We start from the raw sequence: 23,652 nt of genomic DNA, 5'->3' as shown, positions 1-23,652 counted from the left end.
TCAGAAAGTGTTTTAATTGTGCAAAACTTCTGCACTCTGAACTTTTAGCGGACAGATAATTATATTTTTCATATGCTAGAAATCTTTGTTTTCAGGTGGTTGGGCTATAGTATCACTCTGCCACGTGCATATTAAGGGAGCTTGGAGCGAGTTAAAATTTGAAGTCTTTTAAGAGACTTTTTAAAAGATTTTTAATAATTGACTAAAAGGGAGTGATATACTCTGCTCTAGGAGTGTTTTGTTCCTAAAGGCTTATTGTTGACAATCCGTGGCCACATTGCCACAAAACAGAAAAATCTGTGACAAGTAAGCAGAAATCTTCCTGTTCAACAGCTCCACCAAATCAGATCTGTAAGTAAGAAATTAGGCAGTGAAGTTAGCTGTTGTCTTCGCGGAGGGAAAGCAAGATGTTGCAACCCAAAGCCCTGCTGCAGAGGGATCGTCCAATTGTAGAAGAATCTCCTCTCTGGAAGTGAAACATATGTAAGTTATAAAAAAAAAAAGGGGGGGGGGGCGGAATCCTTGTCATTCATACCCAATGCCACTGTAGCGTAAGGGAGCTTAACAAAAGCAGATCTGTAGAACTGACTTCGGCAAGAGTACATTTTCAGGGTAGGAGGTGCTAACTTGGCATTAGACAGCTATTTCTCTGTGCGCTTTCAAAAATTGTAACGCATTACCTGCAACTGTTGGGAAGATGTTGAAGTCTATTTTTTGTTCTGTACTTCAAAGGATTTGCAAATTCTTTGAAGGTGACTTAACAGCTATTAAATGATTCTGAAGGGGGGGAAAAAATCAAAAGCTTTCAAAAAAAGTTTAAAGGATATGTTTAATATTAGTGTTGGAAATGTACTATAAATCCTCAAAGTTTATGTGTATCACCGTCTCTGAGATGGTATTTATCATAGCAAAGGGAGAAGGAACAATTTGCAGAGGGAAGAGTCTATTTTGGAGTTTAACATGTTCCTCCCTGTGTCGTATTTAAAAAAAAAAAAAAAAAAACATTTGAGCAGAAACCCCCAGCTACACAGATATCCTTTAACAGTAGCAACATCCTGACAGTCTGTATGTTGACAGGATGCTGCTGCTGGTTTTTTAAGGCAAACTGTACTTGTAGCCATATTTTTAGCAGTTTGGTGTCTTTCATAAGGTAATTATAAAATAGCAAGAACCCCACAGTACTAAGTAATAGGAAGATGTAAAAAATGTCACTTAATACGTGGAAAATACAAAGTCTGAATAATGAAAGTAAAAATGCTGCCACTTTGAATGGGATACTGCTATTAATATTGTTTCTATTATAGGCTTATCAATTAATTAACTGTAGGAAATTCTAAAAAGTGCCAGGAAGAGAAATGTGATTTACCAGTTGGAAAGATGTTTCTCTAGAGCCGGTTTTAGATTCTTGCTCCTTTCAAAACTCGAGCCGGGAGTTTTGTCAAGAACTCTGTGTTCATCTTTTCAAAGTGAAAGCGTTTAAAGGGATATTGGAAATAATTTTTTATAGCACTAGCTTCAAAGAAGTTAACTGCATTTAGTATCCTTGGCTCTCAGCTTAATTTGTTAAATCATGCTGCTTCTGAAATTTGTTGCAAAATTATTGTTCTCTGGGGAAATAATTACCGTTCCTCTTACTAGTATGGGGGAGGTGTGTGCATATGTTTGTCTGCAGAGGAATTCAAGTCGACAAGTTTAAAGGAAGCCTTTCATTCAGTAACACCGAGTCAGTATCATAGAAAGAAGGGGGCGCTGATCTATTGATTCTTGAATAACAGGGTTGTGTCCTATTGATGGCAAACACTGCTTTGATACAGTTTTCCTGCAGGTGAAACTAGACTGACCAGTAAGGGTTTGTATATGAAATAGGGCTGGTGAGTCTGGGCTTCCTGTGAATTTTTGTCTTGCTGAAGGGTAGCAACGGGATTTGGGCTTTCAGGGCTATCGGTTGGCAGTGTTCATCAAGCAAGGAAGAGGCGTTTAGCATCTGGCAGGGTTCAGCCTGTAGTAAAAGCCTTGATTCTGGGTGTCCTTGCTTAAACTATTCCCTAAAAGAAGGAATTTAGTTAACGTGTGTGCCCTGCAAGGGTTTTGACAGAGGAAAAGAAGTGGCAGGGAAGCTCTCATGGCAGAGTAAGTACCTGACCTGAGACTTCGTGAACTCTCTGGGGAAGGATTTTGGTGGGATGCTCTAACAGGTGTGCATCCCACTTCCGCAGCCCCCTGAGTCTCATCTAAACTGACCCCTGTCATAGAATCATAGGTTGGAAAAGACCTCTGAGATCAGTAACTCTAACTGTCCCCCCAACACCACCATGCTTACTAAACCATATCCTAAAGTGCCACATCTACATGTTTTTTAAACACCTCCAGGGATAGTGACTCAGCCACGTCCCTGGGCAGCCTGTTCCAATGCCTGACCACTCTTTCAGTAAAGAAATTTTTCCTAATATCCAATCTAAACCTCCCCTGATGCAACTTGAGGCCATTGCCTCTCGTCCTATCGCTAGTTACCTGGGAGAAGAGACCAACACCTGCCTCACTGCAACCTCCTTTCAGGTAGCTGTAGAGAGCAGTAAGGTCCCCCCTCAGCCTCCTCTTCTCCAGACTAAACAGCCCCAGTTTCCTCAGCCGCTCCTCATAAGACTTGTTCTCCAGACCCCTCACCAGCCTCATTGCCCTTCCCTGGACACGCTCCAGCACCTCAGTGTCATTCTTGTAGTGAGGGGCCCAAAACTGGACACAGTACTGGAGGTGCGGCCTCAGCAGTGCCAAGTACCGGGGCACGATCGCCTCCCTTCTCCTGCTGGCCACACTATTCCTGACACAAGCCAGGATGCCGCTGGCCTTGTTGGCCACCTGGGCACACTGCTGGCTTGTGTTCAGCTGGATGTCGACCAACACCCCCAGGTCCTTTTCCGCCAGGCAGCTTTCCAGCCACTCTTCCCCAAGCCTGTAGTGTTGCATGGGGTTGTTGTGACCCAAGTGCAGGACCCGGCATTTGGCCTTGTTGAAACTCATACAGTTGGCCTCAGCCCATGGATCCAGCCTGTCCAGATCGCTCTGCAGAGCCTTCCTACCTTGCAGCAGATCGACACTCCCGCCCAGCTTCGTGTCATCTGCAAACTTACTGAGGGAGCACTCAGTCCCCTCATCTAGATGATTGATAAAGATGTTAAACAAGACCAGACCCAAAAATGAGCCCTGGGGGACACCACTCGTGACCGGCCACCAGCTGGATTTAACTCCATTCACCACCACTCTCTGCACTTGGCCATTCAGCCAGTTCTTTATCCAGCGAAGCGTACACCCATCCAAACCATGGGCAGCTAGTTTCTCCAGGAGGATGCTGTGGGGAACAGTGTCAATGGCCTTACTAAAGCCCAGGTAGATAACATCCACAGCCTTTCCCTCATCCACTAGGCGGGTCACCTGGTCATAGAAGGAGATCAGGCTGGTCAAGCAGGACCTGCCTTTCATGAACCCATGCTGGCTGGGCCTTATCCCCTGGCTGTCCTTCACATGCCCGGTGAGCGCACTCAGGATAAACCGCTCCATAATCTTCCCTGGCACCAAGGTCAGGCTGACAGGCCCTGTAGTTCCCCAGATCATCCTTCAGGCCCTTCTTGTAGGTGGGCGTTACATTGGCGATCCCCTCATCTGGGACCTCTCCTGTTAGCCAGGACTGCTGATAGAGATGGACTTGGCCACCTCCCCCACCAGTTCCCTCAGCACTCTTGGGTGGATCCCATCTGGCCCCATAGACTTATAAGTATCCAGGTGGCATAGCAGGTCATTAACTGCTTCCTCCTGGATTATGGGAGGTTTATTCTGCTCGCCTTCCCTATCTTCCTGCACTGGGGGCTGAGTACCCTGGAAATAACCAGTCTGGCTATTAAAGACTGAGGCAAAGAAGGCATTAAGTACCTCAGCCTTTTCCTCATCCTTGGTGGCGGTATTCCTGCCTGCATCCAATAAGGGATAGAGATTCTTCTTGGCCCTCTTTTTGTTTTTAATGTATTTGTAAAAACATTTTTCATTGTTCCTTACAATAGTGGCCAGCCTGAGTTCTAGCTGGGCTTTTGCCTTTCTAATTTCCTCTCTGCATGACCTAACGAGACCCCTGTACTCCTCTTGAGTTGCCTTCCCTTGCTTCCATAAGTGGTAGACCATCCTTTTTCTCCTGAGTCCCAGCAAGAGCTCCCTGTTCAGCGAGGCCAGTTGTCTTCTCTGCCGGTTCATCTTGTGGCACATGGTACAGAGACACGTCTCGGTACAGAGGCTGGGGACTGGAGTGTTCCTTGGGATTTTTAGGAACATAAGTGTTTTGTTTCAGATCAGCGAGGGTAGGCACTTACTGGGGAATTTGTAGTAAAGCCCACAACCTCCAAAACTGGAGCTGACTGTTTTGGTGAACTCCATGTCTCTTGTGTGTGTTGTCCTCCAGTTAGTCATTAATGGCCATAAAGCTTTCAGCCTGGCCATATACAATATCTGTATGCAGAGCTTTCTGCAACATACTCTGAAGGGATCCGTTTGCATAGTTTTCCATCATCTGAACTGAATTTCTCTCTTCACCGCATCATGGCATTGGCTGAGAAGAAGTATTGACCACCTGGAGTAGTTTGAAGTCTCAGTTCAAGAGTACAAAGCCAAACTGGGGGTTTTCTTAGATCCCCTCTGGGTAGGTTTAGCAGCACGAATGAGAGCCAGTTGGATTTTAATGATTGTCTACGGCATGCTGTGCCTTGCAATGCACGGAGGAAGGGGAAAGGAAAGGGTGGCTGTGGCTCAGCAGCTCCTGGCTTCCCGGTGGGCTGCAAGAAGCAGAAGCGCAAAGTTTTGTCAGATCCACTAGTGGCTACAACTGACAGAAGCTGGAGTTTCCAGCACTTATAATAAATAGATGAGAAGCATGGACTCTGGCGTTCTGCACTGCCTTTTGGGATGTAGCACAGCCCTCAGACAGGTGCTGCCTGGCCAGGGTTCCCCTGGAGAAGGTGAGGACCAGGATGATATCTCTAGTACCTTGGAGGTTGGCTTGGCTCTTGGCTCAAAACAGAAGTTTTAGACACATATAAATGACTGTTTGTGTTTGTCTCTTTCACTTTTAATGCTTAACCAGTGTTCCTAGTGAATCTAAGGAATTGCCTATAAAAGTGTCTACATCTGTTTCGTTAGGCTCTGTAGGCAGCTTGTCAGTCGTTGCTTATATCCCATTCAGGGCAGGGGAGGAATACTGTATTTATTTATATTTATTCGGTGTGTCTGGAACTTATCCTGGACTTAAAGCACCTCACAAATTTTTAAAACAAGCCATTAACAAATACTAGATGCACAGGTTTCATGTTTCAGTTCATCCCTTTTCCTGGAACTGATTTTTAATTAAAAGCCTTTTTCCCCACAAAAAGCCAAGCACCTTGCCACACCAGCAGGAACCTGCACCTCCCCGAAAGTGCTCCATCCCAAGGCTGCTGGAAGTGGCCCTGCAGTGGTGTGTGGACCTAGCTGTGAGAAAGGATGGAATTTGCTGCACAGTCTAAGCTTTGAGAAACTAGGACTGGAAGAGAACTTCACAATCAAGGAACTTTTAGGAGATCCTCTTTTCAGGTACACGTATGTTTGCCAAGCTTAATCATTTTGGTGAGATGCTTTCCACTCCAGGTATCTACTCCAGACTGCAAGATTTTAGCAGAAGCGATCCCCAAAAATAGGGCTGGGGGTGGAGCAGGGCAGGGGGGAGGCTGGAACAACAGTGTTTTGCAATAGTAGAAAGAAAAATAATAAAGGCAAAAAAACAATTCTGGTGAACTTTTCTTTAAAACTGCATGACACGCCCATGCTTTGGAGCAGAGGCATGAAAGCTGGCAATGAACTGGCTTTTGTTTCAAGGATATGCCTTTTGCAGTTTCTGCCAAAATCCACCCAAATTTGGCAAAGCTGTCAGGCTTTTAAGAAACTCGGTTCATGCATATTCAGCAGCAAGGAGTTGGATTTTAGCGGCGCCTAAGACCCTCTGCCCAAAGAACCTCAGAGCCTCTCTGAATCTGCCTTGGCCCCAGGGCAGGAGCATCGCGGGGTGGAGGATGAAGATGTGCTTTCCATGCTCTGCCCATTTCTTCAGGGCTTTTAGAGGATGGCAAACACTTGTGCTAGGAAGCCTACACCTCCGTGTTAGTTTATTTTTTCCCAAACAGTCTTGAGGGCTATCCAATCTGGATGTAAATGAGAAGAATGGCAAGGCAGGCAATGTGAGACCAGAAGGCTGGGGTTTGCTTGGAAAGGCTAAGGACCAGGAAGGTGGGAGAGGAGCAGAGAGATGATGAGCCCTGGGGAGGTCTATCCAAGGTACCAGGGCATTGGACTCTGGGCAGAAAGGTGGGGAATAAGGGAATGAGGTCAAGAGACAAGGCTGGAGCCCGGAGGGGCAAGGTTGTGAATTAAGGGACACAGGTTTGAAGGGGTGAGGGCTAGCTGGGAAGGAGAATAGAGATAAGAGTTGGGCTGAAGTAGGTGAAGCTGGACAGGGTCTACCTTCTATTATTCTCTCGCTATAAAGTTTATCGGTGCTAATTCCAGTTTAAATGTGTTCAGTTAAATAAAAATGCCAAGTGCCAGAATGAAGGTTGCCCTAAAAATTCAAACATCACTGCCTTTGATCATGTCCCTCTTCCCCTGTCAGCACATAGTGTACAGGAACTGGGATTTAAGATATTTGGCCAGGCTCTCAGCTAGTGAGAATTGGTATAACTTTGTTAATTGCTCTGTACTGATTTATACAGATAGCCTGGTCCTATAAGCATCTTCCCACCTCTGTTATTTCCTAACATGGCTTATGTCTTTAAAGGTAATAAAGATGTTGTCTGGTACTCTCAGACCTGTCAGGAGGCTGAGGTTACTTATTAGTAGCCAAGAGCAGAATCTTTCTCTTCCTCTGTAAATTATATTCATTTTTCTGTGTTTTAAAATGCATCACTTGAAAGTCTAAAATATTTGACAGTCTGTAAATGTATTTAAATTATTGCAGCATTTAGCAATGGTCAAATATCTAGCTATATATTACATACTGTCGCATATATTTAATATATGTGCAAAAATGTCACCGGACAGAATAGTTATGAGGAAAACATTATAATAAATGTAAAAACTGTCATCATCTACTGATGAAAATGACCCTAATTTATCTGGATCACCGACATGCGTATATATCTTTGCTTTGATTCTTTATTCTATAGTTTTAATAAATAATGTAGTTTTACTCTCCGTTTCCTTCATGCGGGATGCCCTGGGATGAGGTGGGAGTTGGAATGCAGAAGGTATCAAGTGGAAATTAGTAGGTGCCTTTCATTTTCTGAGTCCAGTGAAGTAAAGTTTGAATGAGTTCTAACATTCTTGAATATTTAAATGCCCTCGGACATCTTGTATTTATGGGGGAATTTTTTTTTCATTAGCTTCTTTGTGTATTTTCTGCCTTTTCCTCTTTTTTTGTGTTGTATAAACTTTCAAGGTAGCTTTCCACCAGAGACTTTCTATGAAATCCTGGAAAACGTTCGTAAGGTCAAACTGGTTGCTTCATTGGGGTGCTTGGATGTTCATTCTCCACGCAGTAACAGAGTTGGTTTTGAAGTCAACAGGGCTACGATAACATAAGAAAAAAAATAATTTAAAATTTATCCCCTCTTTCAGAATACCAGCTAGTTAATACAGCCAATTTGTTATATGTTTTTTTCTCATTGATTTCTCTAGTCTACATTTGACTCCAGACTCGTCTGATGTTGTCTAGGGACACAATCCAGCAAACGTCTAAATATTCTCACGACTGCTGTGGAGGTCGCGTGGGAAATCAGTGGATTGCTCTTTGCGGGTACGGAGTGTTAAAATATGAGATACTAGTGAATCTTTCTGAACGGGAGTGAGACTCAGTGTTAATAGTAAAGTAACAGTTTTCTTTTTCTTCTGGTAATTTCTGTGTTCTGATTGTTTCTCAGCCCACCAGATTTAACCATCTTACTAATGCGCTCTAAGATGTTCTGTACCAAATGTTAATATCAGTATTATTATGGTGTCAGCACTTCTCCGGTGTTAGCAGATTTATTGTTTTCATTATATAAATCTAGTCCCCACACTCTCTGCTTTCCAGTTTAATTAATCCACTGTCACACCAACATTGCCAAGAAACCTGTAGTTATTTATAGAATGGCATCATATTTTAATACACAAAAGATAAATATGACTTGGAATGTTAGAAACTGTGTGACAAGCGAGATTCAAAGATAAAAAGTTAATCTAACTCAATATTAAAAGCTATAGGCTACCTTTAATGCTTTTTACCTCGTGAAAAATGTTAACTGTCATTAAGCAGATAGCAGATTAGCTTGAATTTTGTGTTTAGCCTGACCTTCAGTACTCTCAAACTAGTCCCAGCATACGTGTGTGTAGAGGGGCCACATTCCAACAGGCTGGGCCAGCATGAAGGTTGGCCATCACTTTGCGGAGGACGTGGGATGCCCCGGTAGGCATGTTGGAAACGGCACAACAGTCTGCTGCCATTTGCCACTTCTCTTATGCATGCATTTGTAAAGTGTAGCACAGGATAGAGGGGGATTAAGTAGGACAAAGAGAACTTCAAGTACTCTTCTGTGCAGTAAGAGTGCAAACCACAGGGATCAGACGCTAAAACTTCTTTGCAGAGAATTTTTTTTGGGAAACCATTTTGTCTGCCATCCATAAACCTGGATGGATAAGTTTTCACGAGTGAGCAGCCAGCATTTTCCAAGACCCACCATACAATAAAAATAATCCCACAGCTCCCCAAAGGTTCCCAAAGTTTCCTGATTTTGGTTGTCCTGAGCCAGAGCTGTCTGCATCAACCCCCTGCCATGTGAATGTGTCAATATTGAAAGAGTGGCTTCAAAGAAAACTGGGAGGTTAACCTCAAAATAATGGGCAGAGAAAGCTTACGTACTATGAGTTTAGAAACTTGTATTCATGCCAGAACAGTAATGTTTTCCCGTGGTGTTGCTTCGGGCTGTGAGTTTGCAGGTTAAAGGCACCTGAAACTGGCCAGGGCTTGTGTCGGAGGTCTCTTTGGTCCTTGTTTGCATCCCCCAAATCCCTGGGATGTTCTAGGAAAATATTTTAGTAAATAATCTTCAGAATGGGTACTTCTCCAAAGAGAGTTGGATGAGCTGGCGAGTAAAGGGTGCTGGCAGGAGAAGGGATGCAGGCAAGGATACCTGAAAGAAGGCAGGGTTGTATCTGCTCTTGGTAAGAAAGCGAGGCAGGGAGAAAGTGGTGGATAGAAAGAGGGAGGGAGTGGATTAGCCAGACACCCTTTGGCATTATTGGGAGGCAGAGGTGAAACAGGAGAAGACATGTCCTCCATGTAACCTTTTCTCTGTGAATTTCCTAATTCCTTTTAGAAACCATTTGTGCTTTTGGCTCCTGGGGTGCTGTGCTCTGCTGCTTAATTACGAATGATGGCACAGAGGCTTCCTCCTTGTTTTTAATGGCTGAGAGAGCTGGGGCTGTTCAGCCTGGAGAAGAGAAAGCTGTGGGCAGACCTTACAGCAGCCTTCCAGTACCTGACGGGGGCCTACAAGAAAGCTGGACAGGGAGTTTTTATAAGGGCCTGTAGTGATAGGATAAGGGATAATGGCTTCAAGCTGAAAGAGGGTGGATTTAGACTAGATATTAGGAAGAAATTCTGCACCGTGAGGGTGGCAAGGCACTGGAACAGGTTGCCCAGAGAAGCTGTGGCTGCCCCCTCCCTGGAAGTGTTCAAGGCCAGGCTGGATGGGGCTTTGAACAACCTGGTCTAGTGGAAGGTGTACCTGCCCATGGCAGGGGGGGTAGAACCAGATGATCTATAAGGTTTCTTCCAACCCAAACTATTCCTTGATTCTGTGAATATCCCCTAACTCTTATGCAGTAACCAATGATGAATCATTTTTCTTTACATCCTTTCTCTATGCTGTTTATGGTTTTGCAGACCTCTACCGATTGTCCCCTCAATTATCTCTACCCAAAGGTGAAGGATCCTTACCTATATAAGCTCATCTTGAAAGCCTTTCCACAGGTCCTCGTTGGCCCTCCCTAGATGTCTTTGTGTTCTTGTAGATACTTTTTTGAGATGGACTGACTAGAACTATAGCCTACTTAAAAGGCAGGCTGCAGATTTAAGTAATGATCAGGTTTTCCTTTTGGTCCCTATTCCTTTCCTCAAAACGCCTAATCTTTGTTTTTCCTTTTAACTTCCTCTGAGCTCTCATTTCTATGAACTGCCTACTTAGACCCCCAGACCTCTTTCCTGCATAGTTATAGCTAACTTAAAGCCTATCATTGTGTATTTATGACTCCTGTTATTTTTCCCAAGCGCGTTACTTTGTGTTTATTGACACAGAATTTCATTTGTCATTTTATCACTGAGCGCATGGAGTCCTTTTGCAGATTTTCATGGTTACCTTTACTTTGGCTGCTGATATAAAATTATTGAAGTAGTGAAACCTTTCCCAGACCATTAATAAATGTATTAAACAGCAATAATTATTGGAGATTTCTTTGAAATATTCCTTCCACTGTGAGAAATGACCATTTATTACTGTTTGGTTTCTAGTCTTTTATGCAATTATTTAATTTCTTGTTGCACAACTGTCTAGCTTCTGTAAAAGCTTTTGTTGAGGGACTTTGCTGAGAGCTTCTGGAAGATCCAAGTTACACTATATTGCCTATATCACTTTTCTCCGCACTGACTGACTCCTTCAGAGCTCTCTAACAGATTTGCAAGGCACGATACTCATTTACGAAAGTCAGTGTTTTCCTAAGCTTGTCATGTTTAGCCTTATCTTGAATAATTCTATTCTTTGTTGTAGTTTTGACAGCTTTGGTCCAGAAACTACTTAATGCTCTGCATTTCCCATGAGCCTTGCTTCTAGAATTGATAGTATAGTTGCCATCTGCAATGTCTTTGGTACCAGGTGGAATATGAATGGTAGAGTTACAGTACTGGTAAGTGGTATTTTCATAGTCTGGTATTTGAGTTCCTTTAGAGTTCTTTGGGGAAGCAGAAATGAGAACTGATGTGGTCACTTGGCTACTGTGCCTTTAAGAATAAAGACATTTGGAGAAAACTCAGTGGCTTTGTACAGATCATAGTGTTGGACTTCGTTCATGCTATAGTCTTACTCTACAATAGCCAGAGGGGCGTTTAAAGCAAGATGAATTTTTCCTCAGTATACTAGTACATGGCAAAAAAACTTTGCAAACATTGATTTGAAACAAATGATTGTGTATTTACATATGCAAAATTAAAAAATCAATTGTATTCATAAGAACAAATACAGGCTAGTAATCCTATTGAAGAAAGCGCTTGTGGCACACTCGCTCTTAATTTTTTTGTTTAATACCGCAGCTGTTTTACTGTTCCACATTTTTCTTGAAAATACTGAAAGTGGGAAAGCCATGTTTCTATATAAAAGGGCCTGAAAATATTTTTAACTCGGAGGCATTCAGGAGCAAGTAAATGCCATCAAGTGTCTTCAGCCAGTAGATTTCAATTTGTATTTAATACTTGCATAACTTAAACATTAGCGAGAAGAATTTTTAAGCTTTTTTTCCTTTTAATTTAGCTTAAAAAAGTAAAAAAGACTCCTCCTGGACTGAGATCTTGTATCTCAAGTTTCAGACCGAAGTAAACTTTTACAGCCGAGTTGTAAAATAGCAGTTTATGAGACAAACTCTGCCAAAACTTTAACTATAACTGTGCCAATGTGCCATTATAATAATCCAACAATAATCATGGTCCATTATATTAAATCACTCGCACAGACAAAGGCTGCTAACCTTTCCAAGTGGGAAAAAATGTTCCTTTCAAATCAGGGATAAATTCCAACTGAGAAGACCAAATGCTCCAGCCTTTAAGTAGTGAATACATTTACTTCTCCCCAGGGCTCAAATAACCCAACATTTGGTAAATGTTTAACAAGGAGGAATTCTCCCTCCCATTTGCCCTTTTCTCATATACACTAGATTAACAAATTTAGTTTAACAAGAAGATCTGTGTTACCCCCTGGTATCCCTCAATTAGATCCTTCCTTCTGTTATTGGCGTATCATCCCAGTCCATTTGCTTGATAAGAGGGCCCAAGGTAATTAGCTGTGCGGCAGAAACAGTGTCTTCCGCCAGCCCTACCGCTTGCACAGACGAGTCTCCCACACATGCGAAAAGGTGGTTTTGCTGTTGCTCTTTCCCTTTTGCGTGTATCTTTTAAGGGGGAATCTCCTTTTTGTAGGACTTTACAGAGGAGATTAAGCGAGCATGGCATGTAACTCTTGACTCTGGTTATGCCTCCCTGCAGCATGTCAGGAGCTAAATCAAAGCCTCTGCAGGAATTCACAAATCCAGCTTAGAAATCTTATATTTAGTCCTGGATAAATGGACATTGTTGAGGACAGAATACCCGCAGGCGCTCTGACACATTCAGATAGTGGTGGGAGGCTGTGCCTGCATTGGCTCCGTGGAGCCACCGATTCTTCTGTTAGCCTTTTCTATTTTCAGCTGGTTTTTGCCACATTTGGGCGTCTTGGTGTTGCTTCATGTTGTATCTGGTGAGCTGGATCGATGGCAAAACTATACATCCAGGCTCACACCGATGAACAGGTTTGAGATTTGGTGAAACCTTCCCGGTTGTGGGTTTTGTTTTGTGGGGTTTTTTATTATTATTTTCCTTCAGTTTGTGAAATGAATGGGCTGATGCTGTAAAAGGAATTTGGGACGTTCCTGTTTTTCCTGGGAATGTCTTGGGATGAAGTTTGTAGCTCTGAAGCTTCTGAGACATTCACAGAAGTTAATGCCTGTAAGGGCTACAGGGAGGACAGAGTTAGGATAAGAGGGAACTGAATCCCGTATTGGTGATCTGAAGTACACCAAGTAGCTGCATCTAATTCTAGAACTAGACCTTTTACCAATGTTTGACTCTCAAAAGACAGTGGTGACAGCTAGCAAAAGTGTCTAATGCTTTTAACAGCAATCAGTGTCACTGATGAATAAAGCACCTTCCCATGCGTTAATCAGAGGCAAGACCGTACATCTATTGAAACCTGGGTAGAATATTCTCCTGCAAGGTTCGAGGTGTGTGTGTGTGTGACTGTGCGCTGTTACTGCCACCACGCTGGTTTGTGCCACATGTAGGATTTCCCTCTGATCCAAAACGTGAAGTCGTAGATAAAAGTCCGACAGCATTGTTGGTGTGCAGGAGGAGACCTGAGGCAGAAGTGGTGTGATGCTGCTCGGTGTGCACTTCGGCACCGCGGCATTCCTCCGTTAGCCGCTGAATTCCATCACTTCGCTGGCACTGATGGCTTCATGCCTGATAGTGCTCAGTGACTTAAATATCCATGTCAAAAGAGCCATTGGATCAGCTCAGGATCATGGCGATGACAAGGACTGTGGTGGTCTGCTTTACTGTGGGGATACGCCTGCTGTTTGGGTTGGTGGGTCCCCAGCTGAGCACTGAGCTGTTGTCGTTCCAGGTGGCTTCTCCCTTGTTTCTGACCGGCTGACCTTCTGGAAGTGTTTCTTTTGGGACTTGCTCCTGTCGTTTCTGTCTCTGACACCTCAAATTAGATAATGGCAATGTCAGACTCTAGTCAAACTGGCTATTGAAACTGATAGTGAACATGATAACTTGCTTCTTGTGTGATAAATGCCACCAAGGGCTCGATGCTGAGCCGCTTGCTGTAGCAGATGGGGATGGTGCTGTCATCCCTGTGGGAGAGGTCTCATGTCCCAGGAAAGCACAGCCCTGTTGTTCCTTCAGCTTCACACAGGGTGGTTTTACCTTGACCAAGCAAGCATGTCACCTGTGTCAGTACCTTATCATTTTGGCTGTGATTGCCACAGTGATGGGTTTGAGGAGACTCCTCAATGGAAAGGAATTTGCCTGTGAGCTGTGCAAATACATTCACATCTAAGGATTTTATGCATGAAAGGGTGTCTCAAATGAAGGCATGTTTTATTTGTAACTAGCTCCTTTAATTGTTGGCAAAGGAATAAATTCTCACTTATTTATATTTTTGTGGATCAAACTAAATGAACTAATACAGCCTAGGTGCAAGAAGGCACCAGAGGACTTATTTGGGTAAATAGCACTCTTCATTCTCAAGTTATTCACACAATTGTTCTGCTGTGCTGAGACATGAGAAAGCAGAACCATTGAAGTGCTTCAGCAACTCTAAGAAAATGGATTCAGTGGGCGGATGGTATAATAGAACTGTCACAAGGTAATCACTCCTCACTGCTACACAAGTGCTACTGCAGAAACATGTCCTTGTCATAAAGATGCAATTAGCAATGTCTCAGTAGTTTGATCAAAAGGTAAATACCCAGATGATGGAGTAAAGAGACAGTATTTCCATCAGATCCCTAACCACCTCCTTCTATACACATGTGCAACACTTCCCATTTTGCTCTGCTGTCTTCCCAAGAAGAGAAAAAGGAGTATTTCTAAATGCCTGGGAAAAATAACTCTTACAATAGACATGTGCATTCATTTAAGGAATTACAGAAATAAAAAAATGATATTTTGTGTTCTTGGCAGATTGTTTTCACTTTTGGGGCTAATACAGAATAATGAAGTCAGATCTGCAAGCTCCCCATTCTAAAGGTTCAGGCATTTAAAGACGCTTTCCTTTTTTGAAATCTGCTTTGCTGGTAGCCTGTCCACTCTGCAGCTTTCATTCCCAGGGAGCACTGAATGTGTTTATCCAAGGGGACTTCCCAGAGCAATTCTCACTGTGGGCAGAGGAAAGGACATGAGGTTCAGAGAGCAGGAATTCAGCAGCGTGAGCGCAGGCTGGCCTCGGGGCTTGCAGAAAGGGAGACTTCTCCCAGTGCCCCAGAGTATGCTGTGGCTCAGGAATGTGGTGAAGGATGGCTGGGTTGAGAGTAGCCTGGCAGGAAAGGACCTGTTCTGTTAGGATGGGACGATCAGTTTACAAAGCCCTTCTTTATTCTCTGCTTGTCTCACTGATTTTTAGCTATTTTTAAAAGTCAGTTACTCTAATTTATGTTCTGATAGCATCTAGTGCTAGAGTTAATGAGTGCCTTTGGAGTTGCTGATGTGTTAGTGGCTCTTTAAGGAGCACGTTCAGCTCTGGCTGGCTTGGGGCTCCTTCAGATGTGCTGGAAGTCACACTGTGTTAAAACAAGGAAGGTATTAAAGCTTTCCAATGCTGTCTGCTCCTCTTGAAATTCACCGAGCAGAGACCTGAGCAGACGAAGTGTCGATCTGGTTCAGCAGTGTAAGACTGAGGAGATGCTAAAGGAGTCTGTCAATGAGCCTTGGACCATCCTGCATCAGGGCCAAAGTCCTTGTAGAGGTGGAGAAGGGTCAAAGGGATGTGAAACCCTTATGTGTTCTCCAGAACACAGGGTTTCATTGCCTTCCCTAAGAGTGAGCCATGCTGTGGTGATGCAGGCTAATTCTGGGAACAACTGCGTGTTTTGTGCCATGAAGACAGGCCACACTACCAGGCTAATAGGAAAACTTCTGCCATGAGGTTGGTATTATGCTGCCCATGGAAGGAGCTAGGATCTGTGGTTATCCAGAAAGAATGACAGAAAGTCTGCTGGCTCTGAGGTTGCCTAAGTACTCTCCTATAAAACTGGGTTTTGTCTGAGAAAATGATGTGAAAGATGTATAGGAAAATGCAGACTTTGCACACTCTACGTGTCCTGTATAAAATGGCAGCTTTCCAGTGTCGCTTGTAAGTGATCGTTTGCTTGACGTGCAACTAGATGCCAGAGAATTTGGTACAAGCTTTTGCATTGCACTGAAGGCCATAAAAACACCAAAAATTCCTTTTTTGGTTAGAAGAGAGCTAGCTGTCTAGCTTGCTGGGTAAGGCTGCCCCATCTTTGCCTGTTTTTATTGAATCTGTTTTTAGGTATAGATTCAAAAATACCTTCCTCTTAACTACTTCCAAAAGGTCAGCGGAAAGCGCTGCTTCATCAGTTATACCAAACACTTTGGGGGATGGGGAAGAATAAGAAATGAGTTGTCCTTTGCATTTCTCATAGCAAGCGTATTCAAAACCGGCCAATCTCCCTCTGCTCTGCTGTGAAAATGCCATGAAACTAGTTTGTTTTCTTTTTTTCCTCTCCTTTTTTTTGATATCTGACTTCAATACAAAACCGTATTTTAGGCAGGGTTTGCTATTAGCACCACGCTACCCTGAAACCATGTAGACCTCATCAGCTACTCCCCAGCCATCCCAAGCTGTGAGATGCCAGGGTAGCCTGGGAACAGGAGATGGAGCTCTGATCTGTGCACTGCTCTGAGCACTTCTGCACAGCTCTATTTTTGGCTCCTCGCTTGCTCAAATGAAACTGTCTGATTAGGTAACACGTAGGAAATAGATTTTGGTCCAAGTCTGAATCATCGAGTTATTAATTTTAAAGAAGTGGGTTTTTTTAATCCATGATGCTTGCTCCTTTCTGTGCTAGTTTGCACCCAAAGGGACACTCTGGAAGTTCATTTGAATTGGGTGCGAATTCGCACTGTATGAGCTGTGTAGACACCCTTGCACAGAATGAAAGCTGCCTGCAGTTGGCTTGGCTTTGAGAATGGATTTAATCCACCCTAGGTCTCAGTAAGTGTTTCCTTGCTGAGATATAATTAGCTAATTAGCTGACTTAACTAATCCTGCTTTAAAATTAATTTGGATTACTTTCCTTGGCCATCTCCAGAGAGACAGAAGTGCTTAGCTCTCGTGGTAACTAATGCCTTCGAATTCTGGGAGGACACTACATGTGAAACAGTACTTCTGTAGCATCCTATCTTTTGAGGTGTCAGGATGGGAACATAGAACTTGTGAGTGGATGACAAGTTGACCATGAGCCAGCAGTGTGCCCTTGTTGCCAAGAAGGCCAGTGGCATCCTGGGGTGCATTAAGAAGAGCATGGCCAGCAGGTCGAGGGAGGTTCTCCTCCCCCTCTACTCTGCCCTAGTGAGGCCTCATCTGGAGTACTGTGTCCAGTTCTGGGCTCCCCAGTTCAAGGAAGATGAGGAGCTACTGGAGAGAGTCCAGCAGAGGGCTACAAAGATGATTAGGGGACTGGAGCATCTGTCCTACGAGGAAAGACTGAGGGAGCTGGGCCTGTTTAGCCTGAAGAAGAGAAGGCTGCGAGGGGACCTTATAAATGCCTACAAATATCTGAAGGGTGGGCGTGAAGAGGATGGTGCCAGGCTCTTTTCAGTGGTGCCCAGCAACAGGACAAGGGGCAATGGGCACAAACTGAAGCATAGGAAGTTCCACCTGAACATGAGGAAGAACTTCTTTACTTTGAGGGTGACGGAGCACCGGAACAGGCTGCCCAGGGAGGTCATGGAGTCTCCTTCTCTGGAGATATTCAAGACCCGCCTGGACGCGGTCCTGTGCAGCCTGCTGTAGGTGACCCTGCTTCGGCAGGGGTGTTGGACTAGATGACCCACAGAGGTCCTTTGCAATCCCTACCACTCTGTGATTCTGTGAGAATTATCTAATCTAGACTTGTCACCCATTCAGTCTATGCAGTTAACTCCCAAAGTCATTACTGGAGCCACGACTTGCGATTCAGGTACCTCTGACCTTTTGCATGAGTAATTAGGGCTCTAATTTCAAGTTAAGCCATGAGGTATTGGGAACGTCTCAAGTTTCTTCTTAAATTGCCAGGCTTTCGTGCTGGATGCACAGCTAAATTCTCGGACATCTTTGAAAATTCACATGCAGTCAAAGTCAAAAGACTTTAATAAATAAATTGGATATAGCATCAATGAAGATCTTGGATCTTAGCCTAGAGCAGGGGACGAGGAAGTACCTAGACAGAATGGACATTCCCTGCTCTCGTAGGGTCTGATGAACTGTAGCTTTTGAAGCCATTCCTGAACCATTAGCACAGGTTGTTTGGTTTTTTTTGAGGGGGGGAATCCACTGAGAATGAATTGGAAAAGGGTAGATGGAATGCATGGATTTTAATGGAGAAAGGAAAAGAGATTAAACCAGATGAGACTCCTCTGAGTGCAAAACTAGTTGGTTAATTGTATCCAGAGTATCGTTATCAGCATCCCCCTATCCAATTGGAAGAATGCGATGTGTAATATTCCACAGCTATCTGTCCTGCTTCCAGCTCTGGTCAATGTTCTCATTAATGACTTGCACAGTGCAGTAGACAGTATGCTTATTAAATTTGCAGACTACATGAAGCTATAAGGGTCTGCAAATATGCTGGAGGACAGGATTAAGAATTTAGAAAGGAATGACATTCAACTGGGGACTAAGCTCAGAAGTAATCAACTCCATGAGCGTGGGATACGAGCCTTCTGGGCAGGTGATGACACTTCGGAAAAGTGTTGGTGAATTATGGTGAGATCACAAGCTGAATGAAAATCTAAAAAAAAGCCATAGTATTGCAGAGAAAGGCAGTCCTTGTAAGAGGAACTGATTAAGCATATACCTCTCAAGACACCATATGTACTACTCGGCACTGATAAGGTCTCAACTAGTTTTGCTCCTATTCTTCAGAGATTGCGGGTCAGTTGGAAAGAGTCCAGAGGATAACACTGAGAATAATCAAAGGTCTGGGAAGCACAGCTTATGAGGAGGAATTGGGGAAAAAATTAAGTTTGCTTGTATGCTAAGAGACACTATCTGCAGTTAGACAAAGATATTTTCCAGTACATTAAAGGCTTTTGAAAATACTAAATTACCTGTTTTACAAGTTTGTGTTGGGGCCAAAATCACAGCAGGAAAGTTCCAGGTTTAGATGGTAGGAAAACATCTCCAGAAATAATGGTAGCAATGAACTAGAGTAGATTGCCTGGTGAAGCCATGAAGTTTCTGTTACTGGGGGTCACTAGGAACAGGTTAGAAAAACATTCATCAACAGTGAACATAGTCGCTCCTGTCTTGTGGGATGGCTGGGGAAGGATGCATTAAGGACCTCTTGAGGTCTTTCTGATTTGAGAGCGATCAGTACGGTGCTCAAAATGGTATCCAGAGGCAGCAGTTGTCCAAGCAGACATTTACGCTACTGTTTTCATCTTTGCAGTCAATTACTTCAATTTTGTTCTTTCCAGACTCTCTGTGAGTACACAGGTCAGGATCAGGACACTGAGAGCAGCTCAGGTGTGTACACGTGGATACCTGCTTTCCAAATGCAGCACTGTTTTCTATGAGGCTTCATTCCCAATCACATCATTAAGATCCAAAGAGGATCTCGGACTAGAACTTGGCAATATTTTTTTCCTGTCAAGTTCAAGTTGAATTTGGTAAACAATTTAAGTCAAAAAGCTTTATTTTGATATTTGTTGAGCAAAGTATTCTGACTCTGTGATGGATTGACAAAGAACCCATCCCTACTCACAAATGAGTGATCCTTGTGCTGGGTATTTTAGGCATTCTCCCAGCCTTAGATAAAATTGTGCTTTGAGTCCAGAAGTTGGAGGTATGAATCTGTGTACCGTGGCCTGTGTATTCTGATCAATGCTCCCTGAGTTTGAGGGCTCCTTGTTTGTGTAGTGTCTGCAGTATTCTTTCATTTTTCTGATTTATGAAATAAAATTATATGGTAGTTTAAGAACATATATTCTCATTCTATTAAACACATCTAGAGCACTGTATCAGACCCTCTTGTTCTCTTATTGCTTCTCTTATTGCTTCCCTTCTACAGCTGTTACCTCTACATAAAACTAAAAGGCTGTGTAGGATATGCAGGTGGGATGGAGGACCCCACAATTAGCTTTTTCCTCTCTGACATGAGGCACGGCTAACATTAGGATCACACAGAATCACAGAATGGTAGGGGTTGGAAGGGACCTCTGTGGGTCATCTAGTCCAACCCTCCTGCCGAAGCAGGGTCAATCCCCTCTTCGGAGAGGATTTTAGAATCCTCTCCATCAGCACACACCCAAGAAATGCAACTCAGTGTTTTGAAAGAGAAAGCTGGCAGACAGTTCACAGTTGTTGTAAGATAAATACTAATTTATATTCCTTATCTTAACACGGTAAAATGTCTAAAAACTCGTAAATTGCCCAAACTTTCACTGCCCTTTGAAATACTCTGTTTTCTTTTCTTCTTGGCTTTTATGTTTAAAATATGGACAAGCAGTCTACTACCCTTAGGAAGAGGAGAACATTCTTTCTCCTGCATTTTGGAAGTAGTGAGTGAGTTTGGAGCAGTCATTTGAATAGTTCATTGTGCATGCATGTGCCTCTGTGTGTCTAAGTAATCACAGTAATTTCTTTTATACAATTCTTCAAAGTCCTGGATAAGATCTGGGCTCCGTGGATTTCAGTACAGTAAATGCATGTAATTCAAGATGTGAAGAAAGGAAAGAAGCATTTATTTTACAGATGGGGAATTGAATAGTACAGAACTAAGAGACTGTCCAAGAATAATACAGAAAAACTGTGGCAGAACATGGATTCAAGCCTGAACTTTGTGATATATCACTCTGATCCCTAATTTCAAGGCTGATGTTAACTTTCCAAGTTGTTGTCTTGTACGTAATTGTAGCACTTAGACCTTTAACTATTTTGCTATTAAATTAAACCTTTCTTCACTCTGCTGGAACATGGAGCTGAAATGCTAGTGTGACTAACTAGAAAATGATAATTTCAAGCCAAAGGTAGGGAGATGTGGCCAAACGGATACGGAGCAGTCTTGCATCAGGCTGACCCATTAGGTGTTGCGCCAGTAAGTGCCACATTGCTGCCTTCCTGCACCTTGGTGATATATCTCACACTTGCCGCCGCAGCACTTGGTGTGACTACTGCAGCAGTTATCGCTCGGGATCCTTGGCTTGGGGCGCGGAGGCCAGCTGTGCTATTAGAGAAGTGCCATCGTGGGAAGCTGGAGCTGCAGCCAGCGTGGCTGTGATATCGGCACCGCTTCTGACATTCTTGGACACCTCCTCTTTGCTGCTTTCCTCTTTTCAGCTCTCGCTTCCCCCAGCCCATTAAACTGCACGGGTCAGATGAAAATTTCTACTCAGCAATTTTCCTCTCCCCCCTCCCCCCATACTTTCAACCATACCAACTTGTTCAAGGAGAAATATGTGCTATCTCAGATGTACGTGTGTGAGAGAGTGGGCTAAGTAAGGCCTTTCTTCAGGTTGAGAAAACAGCAAACTCGTTCTGTGACATTCTCTCATCCTTCAGTGACCTGCGCAAGGCACAGGGAGTGTTATACAGATACCCGAAGCAAAAACAAACCTGAAAAACATCTAAAACTCTGCAGTTGTTGGGTGGGGTTGCAGTGAATGAGCAGGTGCATACCAAAGCAAAATTATCCTGGGTTGTGTTCCTGTCCTGTTTCATAAGCGTAAGCAGAGTTTTCGAGAGGAAACTTCCAAGGAAAAGGGAAGAAGAGTGGAAAATGGTGATTCAGAAGTCAGTGGCTTTCCCTGAAGCAGCCTGATAATTGCTGTCTAGCTGATTGCCAGTTTCTGGCAGAGATTTAAAAGCTGAGTGTCTGTTGACTGTCAGACCAGCGCTGTCAGTCACCTGCGTTCAGGTTAATGCTTCAGGGAGCTGGCCAAACTCCAGGGGACAACTTGCCTAAATAAGGATGTCATTGCTCTTTCATTGGAACTAGACGCTCTTCTCTCCTACCTCAGTCTCTTGCTCCTTTGTGCTGTGGAAGAGTGAGGTGGCTGCACACAGCTTAGGGATGTTCCGATCCAGACCAAAATTCCATGTCCCTGATTTAAAAAAAAAAAAAAAAAAAAAAAAAAAGCTTAAATCTTGCAACCTTGAAATTAAGAGCAATGCAGATTAATATGTGTCTGTGCTTTTTTTTCAGAACAGGATGAACTGAACAGATAGGCTGAAAAATGTAGTGAGTAATAGGTGTAAACTCAAGCCTTTGGTATGCAGCTTAATCCGGCACAGCACCCAACTTGCCTGACTAATCTGTTTTATGTCAGCATGACGAGGTTTGTTGGAAGTGATGATATCTTTTAGTAGACAAAGTCATTTAGTTGGGTGCCTATTAGTAACGTTAGACAAGCTTTCAGGCACATAAGCCATTCTGCAGGCCACCTGAAACCTTAAAAGAAGGCATCACCTCTTGCTTTCAGCTGACCTGCAGAAGCCATTGGAAGCTTAGAGCTTGCCTGCTTTCTCCATCTTTTCTGCTTAGTCTAGTGAAGAATCTACTCTACCTTATCTACCTGATATCTAGAGGCCATCTTATCCACCCATGAGTATAATATTTTATTTCCTTTGGGATGTTGCTCTGTGTTAACAGCAAACATTTTGGAACAGCTGGGTTTTGGGGGTTTTAGATTTTGGGGTACTCAGCTTTGCTGGCCATTTTGTTCTGTGGTGCAGATGTTCCTCATTGTCCTAAAACCAGAGCCTCTCATGATGTCTGGATTTGAGTACCCCAAAGGAGATGTCTAAAGTCAGTAACCACTGTTGAAAAGCACAGATTTTGAAGTTAATTGTAATAAGATAAAGCACAAGAAATTAGTGAAGCTGCTGTCCTTCTATGCTGTTTGCCTTCGTGAAGAAGAAATGAAGTTACTTAGTCACTTGCCTGTGTAGTGGGTTAGAAGTGATAATGTCAGATAGCTACCAAATGCTTTACAACAACAACAAAATCCAACAACTGAGTAAAGGAACTGGAATACTTGAACTGGAGCTGAAAAAAATATAATGAAAACCACCCTTTCTCATGAATAGTTTTGGTCCTCATTATAGATTAGTAGTTTTGTGAGATGATGTAGAAATGTTCCTTATTATCACAGCTTTATTGCCTACCTCTGTACATCTGTTCCAAAATTCATTTCAAAATGGCCAGACATTTCAATAATCTGGTGTGGCTTGGAATTTTCATATTGTTTCTGGTGCATTAAAATCTGGATGGAAAGCTGGTACTTTTAAATTTACAATTGCACAGACCGTGCAACATCTGGGTAGCTTTGCTCTATTGCTTTCCCTGTTCCTTTAAATTTAGACTGAAGTTATGATGTGCATGAAAGGCTAAAGACCTTGTGTGTGGCAGGTGTTATTTCAAGCTGACAAAAATTCAGTAATATGTTCATTTTACTTTGATATGGCCTTTTACAAAATACATTAAGCTCTACTTCAAACCTTGGCAAAATAGTTTAAAAACACGCAAATGGAGGATCTTCTGGACTAGGAGAAATTACCAATCAACTTACATATGTCCCTGTGTGTATAAAAATACATCCAATGAATTGTTCCCTAAGAAGTTATTTATTTATTATTCCTTTAAATTAGTGCTTCATCCCTTCTGTGTTGAGATGCACTGATGTACTTTCTCGAGGATCAGTGAAGTGGTTTTTTTTTTCTGAGAATGATAGTACCAAGGCCAATTGCAGGCTTTTAAGTTATATAGATTCCTTAGGATTCCTTGTGTGAGTAATTACTCATTATTGCCAAACACAATCATACTTTGACTTAAACTGATCTGTATAGAGGAATCTGTAGCGAAGTGAAACCTCCTACTTCCACTGGTCCCCACTGAGCTTTGCTGCTTTAGATGAGCTAAGATATAGTTGAGGTAAGCCTGTTGTGCCCCAACACATCCATGGCATCCTAAATATAGTCTGTATTAGAAGTCCACTTTAGTCTGGAGGCTTAGTAGTTA

At 43.1% G+C, this 23,652-nt stretch overlaps 1 protein-coding gene across 1 annotated transcript in view; it reads left to right on the top strand.

Annotated features, from left to right (window-relative positions):
• The first annotated feature begins 414 nt into the window (after positions 1 to 414).
• The window catches only part of MEIS1 (Meis homeobox 1), a 213,228-nt gene continuing 189,990 nt past the window's right edge, over positions 415 to 23,652 (top strand). Inside the window, exon 1 of the mRNA XM_075413310.1 lies at positions 415 to 483. The gene's annotated coding sequence lies outside the window, so the exon portion shown is untranslated. The remainder of the gene's footprint in view (positions 484 to 23,652) is intronic.

This window comes from Opisthocomus hoazin, chromosome 2 (assembly GCF_030867145.1).
Source record: "Opisthocomus hoazin isolate bOpiHoa1 chromosome 2, bOpiHoa1.hap1, whole genome shotgun sequence".
Taxonomy (NCBI): Eukaryota; Metazoa; Chordata; class Aves; order Opisthocomiformes; family Opisthocomidae; genus Opisthocomus; species Opisthocomus hoazin.
This window is presented reverse-complemented; position numbering and strand designations above follow the sequence as displayed.